At 52.4% G+C, this 13,217-nt stretch overlaps 2 long non-coding RNA genes across 10 annotated transcripts in view; one reads left to right on the top strand and one right to left on the bottom strand.

Annotated features, from left to right (window-relative positions):
- Window positions 1–1,519, bottom strand: part of LOC113968447 — a 34,240-nt gene extending 32,721 nt beyond the window's left edge. For all 9 annotated transcript variants that reach the window (XR_003534513.1, XR_003534511.1, XR_003534508.1 and 6 more), the window contains exons 1-2: window positions 1,206–1,519; window positions 171–240 (exon numbers count right to left, since the gene is read on the bottom strand). This is a non-coding gene — a long non-coding RNA (uncharacterized LOC113968447). The remainder of the gene's footprint in view (window positions 1–170; window positions 241–1,205) is intronic.
- A 315-nt stretch (window positions 1,520–1,834) lies between these two features.
- LOC113968505 lies at window positions 1,835–2,797 on the top strand. Its single transcript, XR_003534537.1, has 2 exons — window positions 1,835–2,234; window positions 2,564–2,797. It is a non-coding gene; the product is annotated as an uncharacterized LOC113968505 (long non-coding RNA).
- Window positions 2,798–13,217: the final 10,420 nt, after the last annotated feature.

Here is a 13,217-nt window from a genome sequence, read left to right on the forward strand (position 1 = left end):
CAGTATAAACAGATAAAACAATTCCAATAAAACATAAGGTAAAATTGTAAATCAAAGACAGGAAAACTGACTAGAAAGAGGAGACAGAAAAAAACTGAAGTTCTAAAATCAAAAGCTGGAGTGAAATTAATTACAGTTAAGAAAAGTTTAAGGGGCTGCTTGTCTCCTACCTGTTCAGAAGCAGCCTTGTCCCTCTGACTTCCAGTTATGAGATATTGAAGTGAGTCTCCTCAGTCACATCTAGAATTTCAAATCAAAGATAATTTTTTTATTTTACATAATTTTTATAAGCATACATAAATTCAACTCAAACAATACAATTTATGCTCCAGAAGATGCCATTGTCTCAGTCAGAACATCACAAAGTCAATGGTGCTCACATCTCCCCTGCATTCATTATTAAACATACGGTCAGGCACAGAGAGGTCACACCCAAAGACCAGAGCTGTGCCACATGGTCCAACTGATAACCCAGACCAAAACTGGTCAGAATCAGAATTTCATAGTTATCAGGGAATGATTTCTCACTATCACCTACCAGAGTGTTCAGAGTTGCTTCTTCGTTGTTGCAGTCAAAAGAGTAAATACACATTCAAGCACATGTTTGGGGATTTTTAAACAAACAGATGATTTCTAGGTTACCTGAAGTATGACAACTAAGAAAACCTGAATTTTGTGGTAGCAACTAATTTCTTGTTGACCTACACTAAATTCTGTGCAATAAATGCTGTGGCACCATAAGAGAGCTGTTCCTGTCTTTTTTCCCCTAGAACTTGATTCAGTAAAAGCAACTCCCTATTTCTGTCTCTCATCAGTGATGTAGAAATAAACTCAGGTTTTGAATTAAGGAGGTCAAACAGGACCAACATAAACAGAAACTTGACACATTGAGCACTTCAGCTTCTATCAGCTCGATGTTTCACTTTAAATCTCCATCCCTGAAGGCTTTTAATAACAGGTTTGGAATAGTTTGTCAGAAAATATATAGATGCATTTCATCCCCCTTTTCAGCAAGGAATCAGACCGGATGATGTACCCCAAAGTTTTTGCTGCCTAGAGAAAGTTTTGCACCCAGGTGTTAAACCCAATGAGCACTGTGACGATCCCCACAGTGGCTTGCTGAGCTTTGCCTCTCAGCCCGCCACTCTTCCCTACAAAGAGTTCAGGGAACTGCTTGGACATATGGGATCCTCCCGAGCACTAACCTGGTCCTCAGTTTGGCAGGTGCCCGGTTTTTTCAGGACCCTGCAACGCGGAGCCTGTGCCATCACTTCTCCCGGAACGGCAACGGAGGAGCCGGCGGGAGCGCGGCCTGTCCTGGATTGGGAGTGGGCGGCACGGGAGAGGAGCTCTGCCTCCCCCCACCCTCCCGGGACAGGAGGGATGCCGGGGGCAGCGGGAGGCAGAGCGGGAGCCTGGGCTGCACGAGGGGCACAGCGCGCCTGCCGCCAGCGCGGGGGGTTCTCTCGGGCCTCGCGGCGCCCGGAGCCCGCAGAAATGGGGGTGACCGGAGGACCCGAGCCCCTCCCGGCGTTCGAACGCGCCCGCCAGCCCGTCCTCCCGCCCCGCCCCGTATTGACCGTGCCCTCGTCCAATCCTGAGGCGGGAGAGACAAAGCCCCGCCCCCTAAGGGACCAATCAACACTCGCCATGGGCGGGGGCGGGGCCGCCCGTGCACGCGGAAGGCCTCACGAGCCCCTTGGTCCCCGAAGACGTTGATGGACGTAAGAATGACCCAATAGGAGCTCAGCCTCCCGCCCGTGCGTGACGCGAGGAGGCGCGTTGCCATGGGGACGAGCGGGCACCGCGGGACGGGACGGGGACCCCCCGGGCCCCGCGCCACACCTGGCTCGGCCCGGCCCGGCCCGCTGTGCGTTCGGCACCTCCGGACCCCAGCAGCGGTGCTGCTCCCGGCCAACCCCGCAGAGAGCGAGGCTCCTGTCCTCTGTCACGCAGAGAAGCCGCTCAGTGATTGCACAATGGTTTGGGGGGCTCAGGTCGAATATCACTGTCCTGCACTGTCCTTCATCGCAGCCCCAGGCCCTGCTTCCATCGCCTCGCCAGCGTTCCAGTCACAGCTGTAACCCCGTAAAAGCCACCGAAGCTAGACCCTGATTGAAGTGTGTTACAAGCTGCTGAAGGAGTTGCTGCTGGGTATGAGGCACACACAGACCTGATTTGAGACAGAGGAAGCCTCCAAACCAGGATATGCCGGAAATGGCTTGCTCTCCCATGTAAGGGAAGCAGCCAGTTTGAGAAATAGACAGGTTGTTGAAAGAGGTGTCATTAGCACAGGTAAAGCATAAGCCAAGCTTTGGAGTTGGGAAACCTGCATGACTCATACATCTGTTCATGAGACAATTTAGAAATCAAATTGCTGTAGGCAAAAAAAAGAAAAAAAATTACAAATGCACAGACAAATGGTAAATCATAGTAGCAAGGAACTGCCTGGCTGCCCTGACACTCGATGGAGAAGCAGGGAGGGAACTGAGCTCACTGAAACCCTAAAGGTGTAAATAATGACAGGGAGCTGCTGTTTCTTACAGCCCTTGCTCCTTGGCAGGATGGAGTTCAGCTTGTCCAGGCCCTGCTCACAGTGACAGACCTGGGAAACAGTGTGAGGCAAAGCTCCAGGCTGTGATCTCCAGGAGGAAAACAGCACTGGAAATTCACTTCTTCTCCCTTCTGGAAACTGGAGTGTGACCGCAGAGCGAGAGAATGCTTGGAACTTAGTCTGCTGTTTGAAGAGGATTGAAGTAAAACAAATATTTTTGTAATAAAAATTTAATATCCTTTTTTTGAGCTTTGTAATCAAAGCAGCTTTCTAAGCTATGCACGCATGGACAGTAATCCTCCCCTAATCTTGCTCGCCTCAGGCATAGGAGATGCTTAGGAAATAACAAAGCACTGCCTACTACAGGACAAACTTCTAATTTGTTTTTGTCTAGCTCAGCATAAGGCCAAGCCCCAGGTGCAGTGGACCATCACATGAAAAATGTAACAGAGCTCAAACATAGAATACTCTCGCAGCCATGTATATAGATCAAATACCAGATGGCATGAATGGGGTAACTGAGAGATGGTGTTGGGGATGGAAGTCCAGTTCCAGATTCTTTTACCAGAACAAGGAATCATTTAAATGTGTGAAATCCAGGGAGACAGCAAGAGAACCAGGGTTTTGTGGGGGTCAGAGCCCAGCTATGGTCACTGCTGGGCACATTACAACCATATTTCCTCAGAATTTCCACTACAACTCTTTCCCCATCTCTCATAACTTTGTAACAATTTTCTAACCAGAAACTTTTCTGTCTTGAAAATATATTTAAAACTTTTTTCTCTTAGTATTCCTTCAGCTGAAATCTGCACAGGTAAAAAATTTGAAATTAGGAGCAGCAGTGATCCATACCAACATGTGCCTTTATGTAATTTGGCTTTGATTCACCACTCATAGGTGTATGAAATTAGGACTGTTTTTACTGAGCTTACACTTGAGGACATCTGCTGCTGGTTGATGTAGCTGATGCCTTCATTGGGGAAGATCCCTTTTTTTCCCTTTCAAGGACACATGAATTCCTCCGGTCTGCAGGAATGCATGCCAGGTATGCCTTGCTCCACTATGCTGGTGTCAAAGCCCTGGTGTCTGAGCAGGGGTGTGAGGGACCCCGCAGAGGCCAATTCTGAGTTTATTTTATTATGGCTAATAGACTAAGACCCATCCTAGTTTGGAATCGAGCCAAGGCCTGAAACTGAAATTGCTTCCTTGTAAGCTGATTTGCTCCAGTCAGTGAATTGAGGGAAGAGTTCCCTTCCCATCCTGTTAGACCTGCTGTCTTGGCAATGTTAATAAAATAGACCCCAACCAAGGACAGGTGGCAGGATGCCAGGACAATGCATCAAAACTATCTTTCCTGGAGAGAATCATCCAGCAGGTTGTCAGCAGGAGCTGTGCCTCTACCAGCCTGCCAGGGACTCATCTGGAAGAGCCCTGCAGAACCACAGTGAGCTGCCAGATAGGCGTGTGAGCCAGAAGCACAAACCCACGTGCCCGCAGCCATCAGCGACACACAGTGCTGGCTCTGTGCCATGAGGTGCATCACTCACTGTTACAGTGTCCCCTCACCAGACACAGCGATCCTGCAGGTGTGGAGTCCTGCTGGTCCAACCTCAAGCGGGGCAGATGTGGTGCTGACAGCCCATGAGAGGCACTCCAAGCTGTGACCATCACTACTCGGTCAGCCAAGGTGGGAAGCAGAACCTCTTTGTACAGCCCCAGAGCTGTATCCAAGGCACGTGCTGGGAACCTTTGTTAAACCTGAGCCCTCCAAGAGCAGTTCCAGTAGCAAAGCTCCCCCTGCTCTGGAGCCAATGGAGCCTCTCCCACTGTGGAATGGCTGAGCCCAGAGGCCAGGCTGAGTAGCCACAGTGGCACCTGCGGCCAGGAGAGCAGGGAGGGAGGATGCAGAACTCCCGAGAGTGCTGGAGGAGTTAGAGAGAAAACTCTGGAGCTGGCTGCTCCCTTGTGCACACTCCATGGGCCTTCGCTCCCCATTAAAGAGTGCTGGGTACACAAACTCACTTGTGGTGTTAATCCAGCTGTGGAAAGGATGCCTAGATGTGCTGGAGCTGAGCAGTCCCTTGAGAGGTTACAGGTGGAGCCCATTTGTGGTACCTGTGCTCACAGCTATGACAGCTTAGAATCACAGCATTATTAAAGTTGGAAAAGACCTTTAAGGTCACCAAGTCCAACTGTCAGTCCAGCACCACTATCATGTTCACCACTGAACCAAGTCCCCAGATGCCACATCCATATGTTTTTTGAACACTTCCATGGATGGTGATTCCACAACTTCTCTGGGCAGACTGTGCCAGGGCTTTACAAGCCTTTCTGTGAAAAAAAAAATCCCTAATATCCAACTGAACCTCCCCTGGCTCAACTTGAGGCCATTTCCTCTTGTCCTGTCACTTGTGAGCTGGGAGAAGAGACCAATCCCCACCTGTCTCCAACCTCCTGTCAGGTAGCTGTAGAGAGCAAGAAGGTGCCCACTCCAGTGCTCCTGCATTTGGGATGAGATTAAAATTGTAATGTCAACTATTAAAATATTAAAATGATATTTTCATTTTCCTTCTGCTTCCTGGGGAGCGATGGCACATTGGAAGAAAGTTTGCTGTGATTCCTCTGAGGTGTGAGACAGTAACTAATTACTGGAGAAGATGAGATACAGTCCTGTGATTCCCTGGAATATCTGCTAAGCCTCGGGACAGTTTGTATATATTGGAGCCCCTCCTCTACAAAGAAAAGATAAACAGACAGCGCTGGAGCAAGCAGCAGCTCTGGATAGTCACTGGTCTCAGAGTTAATCCAGAACCTGGTAAATAAAGCTGCAGACAGTTAATTAATTAGAGGAATAAAGCCCAGAAATAATATTTTGCAGTAGGATTAGTTCATCTAGAGGGTACCTGGTGAACTCATAGGAAGTGTGGGGAGAGAGGTAAAAAGACACTAAATTGCCTTCAGCTCTTTAAATCATTTCTGCAGATGCTATTACAGAAGAGAAAGGGAAATGGCTGCAGAACAAATCATGGGAGTTCCTGTTTCCAGTGGTCTGACAGCCCCTCTAAAAAAGAGAGAGAAAACGCCTGTGTGCACTGGAAGCAATAAAAGACACATTTGTTCCCCATTCATCACCGCGTCATCCTCGGGCGCGCACAGACACTGCCGAGCCCACTGGGGCGGGGGATTAGGACAGCCCCTGGCTCCGGAGCGTCTGCCCCGTTGCGCCCTGCGGCTATTTTGGGGGTCAGCCCTGCCTCTGCCCCAGCCTGGTGGGACGCACAGGACGGTGCCTGGTAGGCTCAGAACAGGGGAGCAGGCACGGACTGTGGTGTGGTCTGCCAGGGCATCTCTGATTCTAAACCCAGGCACCACAACTACACCCCTTGGGCACAAAAAAGGGAAGTCCCAAGGTACAGCATGCCCTCATCATCTCTCTGAAGGAGCAGCTGCGGCAGCTCAGGTGAGTGAGTGCACTCAGCCACCAGAGCTGCTGTGTGTGAGCTGATACAGTAATGAAGAGAAGGAATCACAGTCATAGAATCACAGAATATGCTGAGTTGAACAGACCCATCAGGATCCCTGAGCCCAACTCCTGGCCCTGTGCAGGACACCTTCAGAATCACATCATGTGCCTGAGAGTGTTGTCCAAATGCTTATTGAGCTCTGTTAGCCTTGGTGCTGTGACCACTTCCCTGAGGAGCCTGTTCCAGTACCCAACCACCTTCTGAATGAAGAACCTTTTCCTAATATTCAGCCTAAACCTCCCCTGCCACAGCTCCAGCAGTTCCCTTGGGTCCTGTCATTGGTCACTGAGAGCGAGATCAGTGCCTGCTCCTCCTCAAGGTCAACTGGGAGTTGACCATTCTCGCAGTCATAGTCCTCCAGTTCAGGGCACTGAGACCCCCTTGATCCGTCATCTGTGTTGAAGACAGAGGCAAAGAAAGCATTAAACACCTCTGTCTTGTCTCTGTCCCTGTTTATGAGATGACCAGCCTCATCCTGTTATTTCTACTGATGTTATTACTGCTGATGTTATTTCCACACTGCCTATTGCCATTGATATATTTGAAAAAAAATCTTTTTATTCTCCCCCACATTTCTGGCAGCTTTGGCCACACAAATTTTCTCCCTACAGTGGTGAGCAGCATCTCGGTATTCTTCTCATGCCATTTGACCTTGCTTCCACTGGGCATACACCTTCCTTTTTCACCTTATTTCCAAGAGAAGATCCCTGCTCAGCCAAGTCAGCCTTTGCCTTACCTGCTTGACTTCTGACGTTTAGTAATTGCTGCTCCTGTGCCCTTAGGAGGTGATGTTTAAAAAGTAGAAGGAGGAAGCAAAGGTTTCACACAAGCTCCTCAGAAGTGATTGCTTCTTCAATGGAGGCAAGTTTAGAGACCGTCTCCTGCTTCTCGTCACCAACATTTTGCCTGGCAGGGCTGAGCCCCATGCTGCACCCAGGCCATGGTGGCATGGCTGGTGCTGCCCCCATGGTGTGTTATTTGGGGCTGAGGGTGGTGGAAACCTGCGCATCTTCTTAGGGGTCAGTGGCTGTTACCTGAGAGCAGGGATGAGCAGAGCTTCCCCGGTTCCACTGCTCTGAGTGCTGAGGCCGGCCTGTAACTACAGCCAGTGGTTACCCCCCAGGGGGACAGGTGACAGTGCCCATGCCAGAGCTGCTGGCTTGCGCTGCTGCTCTGACACAGGAGCGTGCAATTACTGCATTTGAATCCTGAAATGTCACACGCACAGCCTCAGCTGCTGTGGATTCAAAGCTGCCTGCGTCAGCCATGGTCCCTCTGCCCACCTGCAGGTCATGGCGGTCTGGTGGGAAGCCATGTCCATGGGCTTCGAGGCTGTTGCCGTAAGTTCCATAAGTTTATTGAAAAAGGATCAGCTCTGTGGCCCCATTTCTTCAAGTCCTCGCATTGCCAGCCATGATCGTTGAGTATTTCCAGGTGCTGCCAGGGCCTTCCCATAAATTGGTTTATGGGGTTAATTTACAGCACCTGGGAATTTTGTTACTTCTCAATGTCATGTCCTGTTTCACGGGACACTGATGCTCCTATCTCATTCCTGCTGTGATCTCTTCAGTCCTCAGCAGTTGAACTGTATGTCCAGTGCAATAGACAAAGTGATCCACCTTCACCTGCAGTGCTCACACACACTCACACCATCGCCTTTGGAAAATAATTACAGCACGGAGGCCGATCCTGTTAGATTAAGACAAATTAAGAATCTAATATATAGGTTTGCTGTCAGGCTCCCAGGGTCAGGGGTCGATACAGTATATTGCAGGGAGGCTATAGGTTACCCCTGCCCCAATATTTTATCATAATAAACCAAATGGGGATGAAACACCCAAGCAGCAGCCCATAAATCTATTAGCAGTGAACTGTCAATGTCCCACATACCCGGGTAATTTGTTAATTCAGAGCTGGGGCTCTTTTTTCACTAGACCTTGTAAACTCCTTTCTGAAACATCAATAAACCATCTGCTTTGACTTGTTAATCAAACGACTTTATTCAGTCCAAAGCAATTTTTTCCTAATAAAAACAGAGTATTTATCTCCATGGCTATAAAAGAGGATTGTTTTCAACTGTTCACTTATAGTTAAGAAGCACATTTAGTTTGGATTGATTTCCAATGCTTCGGTCATATCTTGTCACTTCCCATTTCTTACACACAGCATCTCAGTTTAGCTCCTTAGCAGGGAAAACACAACCTGCCCCAGTCAGTGCTGGGAGTGGCACCAGGGGAGCAGCAGCCAGCAGTAAAAAGGTCATGGAAATCAAACTTTAAAGAGCTGAACACATCCCTGCCAGATCTCAGGCTGCTCCCAGCTTTTCCACAGTCTCCCCCACAACTGCACCTCCTCCCAAGCCAGCCCAGGATTCCATTTGGGACATCTTCCCGAGGTGCCCTGTTCCCTTACTGTGTCTTGCCAAGGCTCTCCCAGCAAAACCTTGGCACAGTCCCCTCCAGCCACTTTGTCGGTAGCAGGTAGTGGTGAGCGGTGCTGTGGATGGTGGGATGTGGGGCTGTGGTGGGTGGAAATGGGGCTGTGGGCTCTCAGTGCCTACTGCCCCCCAGCACACTGGCTGCTCGGCACGGCCATCACCACTGGCAAGGTGGCACGTGCCACATTCCTTCCCGCTCTGTAGAGCACAGGGAGGGGGTTGGGAAGATCCTTTAGGACACTATTCCTGAAGGATGCAATTCGCGGTGCAGCACAGAGGGGGAGATGCCGGGCAGAGGACCTCGGGGATGCATTAGAGAATGAAAACATGTTCAGTCTGGCTGGTGGTTTTTCTCCAGCGATTCGTTACATTTTCAGCAGAAGGGGATGAGCTGGAGCAGCCCCCGGCATCCCCAGGCATGGCCAGGGCAGCTCACACAGCTGGATGAGAGCCAGCGCCAGCCAAGCCCTGAGCCTGTCCCCTTCAGCCGGGCAGTGCCATTCCCGAGACCTCAAGGACACCAGCGTGACATAGGCCAGGCTCTGCTGTGCCCACAGGACTCGGGGAGCCTCTCGTGTCTGCCTTGGCTTGAGTGAGTGTTCCACAGCCGCTGGCCGTGACACACAGGCTGGGGCTGGGATCCTTCCAGGGCACCCTGGGATCACGCTGAGGTGGGACAGGTGTGAGGGGCAGCCACGTGCCCATTGTGCACAGGCATTGCAACTATGGACAGCTGGGGGTGTACCAGGACACAGGGACATCTTGGCAATACTCAGGCGCATTGTGGAGGGTTGCCTCCACACCACCAAAGAGTGTCAGTGCACACCTGTGCAGAAACACTGTCCATGGAGCATGGCCCAGCACTCCGCTGCAGCAGCTTCAAAAGCCAGTGGGAAACCCACTGCCGACCTGGTCTGATCCTAACCAGATCCCACCCTTGTCAAGCACCTTCCGTTGCAGACTGAGGAATCACAGATCTTCTGCCCGAAGCCTCCCTGACAAACACCCTTCCCTGAACACAGCCGGCAGGTCCTGCGAGCGGGGAGCAGAGCTGCAGGTCCCCGTGGGTGCAGCCCCCCTGCTGCTAGTGCCCAGCACCCCTGGCTTGGTGGGCTGTGGGCCCTGCTTCCCACAGCGAGGATGTCAGTGGGGCCATCGGGGCAGTCCGGGCTGGCCTTTCCCAGGTGTCCTCGCATGGTGCTGCTGCTGCCCCAACTCCTGAGTGTCACTTGCCACACAGCCTGGGCTGCAAAGGGTGCTGTTAAAGGATGTGTCACCAAATGCCCGAGGGGCATTCCCTTTGTGCGAGGGCCACCTTGGTCTGATGGCAGCTCCTCCAAAACCGACCAGTGGCAAGGAGACAGGGGTCAGGCTGTACCCCAGCCCCGGCGATGCTGGCTCACCTGCATCCTGCCAGGGGCAGGAGCCGGGGGTCAGGCTGGCCCCGGCCTCGGCGTGGCCGCCGCGTGTGCTGGGCGCGCTGGGCTCCCGTAGCCGCCCTGTGCCTCAATGAAGGCTCCGCGTCCGCCGCCTGCTCTCCCCGGGATGTGGAATCAGCAGCCCCCAGCCCCGTCCGAGCCCCCGTGGGGGGGAAGGGGCAGAGAAACAAAGTCATTTATATAATGTGTCTCCCCGCTGAGCCCCTAATGGCTGGCGCTTTTGTTCTGCAGTGGCTGCCTGGCTGTGATGGGCAGGAAGCCGCAGTCTCCCTTTGTTCCACGGCCTTATTCAGCAATTTAGATCCATCATAAAAATCAAATATGCATGTTGCAATCGCCTTGCGTACAACAGCTTCAATTTTCGCCTTTCTTTAATTGAACTCCATGGGAGAAAGAGGCAGGGCCGGGGAGCAAGGGGCAGCGGGAGAAGCGCTTTGTGTTTTTGTTCAGCGGGCTGTGAAAATGGGGAGTAATGAAAATACAGAATTTTTATCTTTGCCTCATTATTAAAAAAAAAAAAACCAAACCAGACAGAAATCCTCGATAAAGCCTCCCTGGTAGAGGACAGCCTGTGGGGGAGCAGCCTTCTTTTCCCCGCATTCTGGGGATGACAGACTTAGCAGGGCTGGGGGACGAGGGGTGGCCCCGAGGGCTGCGGCGCCGTGGCAGGAGCTGGTGACAGAGCTGGCAGCTCCCCGCTGCCACGACACGCGCGGCTGAGCGGACACACCGTGGCTCTGCTCCTTTTATCCTTCCGGAACGCCAAGGTGCTTTTCTATTGCTGAGAGCAAACGTATCCTCAAAAATTTTGCCATCACGTTTCTGCGCTGCTCCCCTGGGGGCTGCTTGAGCGCAGGTCCCTGGCGCCGGGGTGTGCTGAGCCCATCCCGGAGGTGCCGAGGCATCGTCGCAGAGATGAACCGGGGTCGCTTTGCCGCCGCTCACCCCGCGACCTCCCCACAGTCCCGCAGGGTGAGGGGGCCACTGCCAGGCACAGAGCCAGATCCTGCGCTTTGGAGCGGGCCGGTGGCAGCGTGCGGACATGTGTTTCCACCTTGTCTCCACCTCTCTGTGAGAAGGGGACACGCCTCCCCGGGAGCAGAGGCCCGAGGTCTGCTTTGCCTTGCGCAGTCTGGGCAGGAAGGCCACAAGGCGATCGGGGCAACCCACTGTGTGCCAGGGACCTTTCCGTGCGACAGCAAACCTGCCCTGGAATGGAGGACCTTTGCAGGTGTCCTTCCACAAATTGCCTGCCTGCCGAGAGCTAAGTCCCAGCCCCACAAAGCCCAGCAAGGATGGGGCAAGGCAATTCATGGTCTTGCTCCTGTGTCTGTCTCCGTGGCCTTTCCTGGCCACAGGCACACAGGCAGACCCCTTCCAGCTGCCACTCACTGGTGCATGGCAGGGCCAAAGCACACGTGGCAAGGCTGGTCACGTCCCATGTCCCTCTGTCCTGCTGCTGATCATGGGTGCTGCTGGAGCAGGAGGGACATGGCATGACTCAACAGACACTGAATTGCTGCTTAAAAAAGAACAGGTGCTGCTCTGCCAAAACACTCAGTATTCCACACCACATCAATGTGATTGTGGGGGGAAGAGGAGCTTTGCCTTCCCTGTGCCCTAATGATAATTTTCTGCCAATTCTGATTTGGCATTGGCTTCCCTTGACCTCCCTGGTGTGCCCAGCTCTGTGCCTTGGCTGCAGCAGGGGCCAACCCCACTGACCCACCACTGCAGCCACCCATGCTGGGGTGGCACTGGTGTCTCAGAGAGGGTGGAAGTGCTGGGGCAGGAGGGTGTGGGCACCATGCGTGTGCACGTGTGTATGTATGCAGCACGTGTGCACATGTGTGTGTGTACACGTGTATATGTGTGCACGTGTGTGGTCATCCTGGCCAGCAGCGGTTTGGCACAGAGCCCCCCTCCCCCATGCTGAGAAAAGACCCTTTTTCGCTGTGACAATTCAATATAATTGAAAGTTTGCTTAGGAAAGAGAGTCTTTTTAACTGAACATGCTCACAGCCGAATCGATATGAATTATACGGCACAGAAGATGCCTAGGGTATTAAAACATTAATTAAGTAACATCATGCTCCCATCTAAGCAACAGCACAATACCATTTATAGGTACCGCTGTCTGTTCTCTGGGGCTCAGTGTGAAGTCTCTCCTCCATCACCGCAGAGGCCGTGGAAGACCTGGAGCCCTGTTCGCTGAGGCTCCTTCATGGCTCGGGCGGTGCCATCCCTTGGGGAGGGACAGTGGGCAGAGACGGGTGCCCTCAGCCGCGTGGTCCTGTGTGGAAGGGCCCCCGTGGCTGCAGGGCTGTGTCTGTCATTTCTGTGGTGCTGCCAACCTGTTGCCACCTGTGCCCTGCCAGTGGTTTGAGGACAAATAGCCAGGTCCTGCTGGGGATGAGGCACTGGAGTCAGCCCCACACAGCCCTCTGAGGGGCTGTGACCTTGACCTATGGATGGTGCCAGCGCCTGACGCTGAGCTGCCCCGCAGAGCTGAGCGGTGGCTGTGCCCACACAGTGGCGGCTGGATTAGCTCACGTCAGCCCGGGGACTAACACACCGATTCTGCAATACACCAAAATAGAAAGTCATTGGAGTGAAATCAGTGTCTTCACCACATCCCCTCTGGCAGAGCGTTAATTAAAATGACTCTCTAGTGCTTTAGATCATCAGGTGTACCTTGTTAACGAGCTTGGAGGAGAGAACCGGCTCCACATTGGCGTTTAAGCGCTGATGGAGTTAACCCTTTGCCACTGCTGGCAGAGCCCGGGCCTGGTGGCAGTTTCCCATCACATCTGTCTGTGTTAGCTCTCAGCAACCTCCCAATACCGTTTAGTCAAGGTGTGAGTGTGGGTCCCTGCCTGGCTCAGAGGGGACCCAGCTGCAGGAGCGACATTGCTGCAGCCTCCGTGCTGTGCCAGGGCCGAGCTCCCCGGGACCTTCCAGGCAGAAACGCCGCTCCAAATCCACTGGCAAGGCAGGTCCTGCTCTGGTTGTATGAATATGCATTTTTTTGGTCTGTACGAGTACACTAGTGAGAGCTGAATCTCTTTGAGGTGATGGCAATGAAAGGTCATTAAAAATGACTCCCAGCCTCCACTTACCAGAATCACAGCATGGAAAAACCTTTTTATTCCTGTCAGAGGTTTGCACAATTCCCATGGATGGGCTGCTCTGAGCAGGAGGCTCATGCAGAGGTTTTTAGTTTGCAGCTTGTGCAGCTACTCGAGGCCATTTACACCTTCCTA

The sequence above is a fragment of the Neopelma chrysocephalum genome, unplaced genomic scaffold, assembly GCF_003984885.1.
Source record: "Neopelma chrysocephalum unplaced genomic scaffold, ASM398488v2 Primary Assembly neopelma1_68, whole genome shotgun sequence".
In the NCBI taxonomy this organism is placed as follows: Eukaryota; Metazoa; Chordata; class Aves; order Passeriformes; family Pipridae; genus Neopelma; species Neopelma chrysocephalum.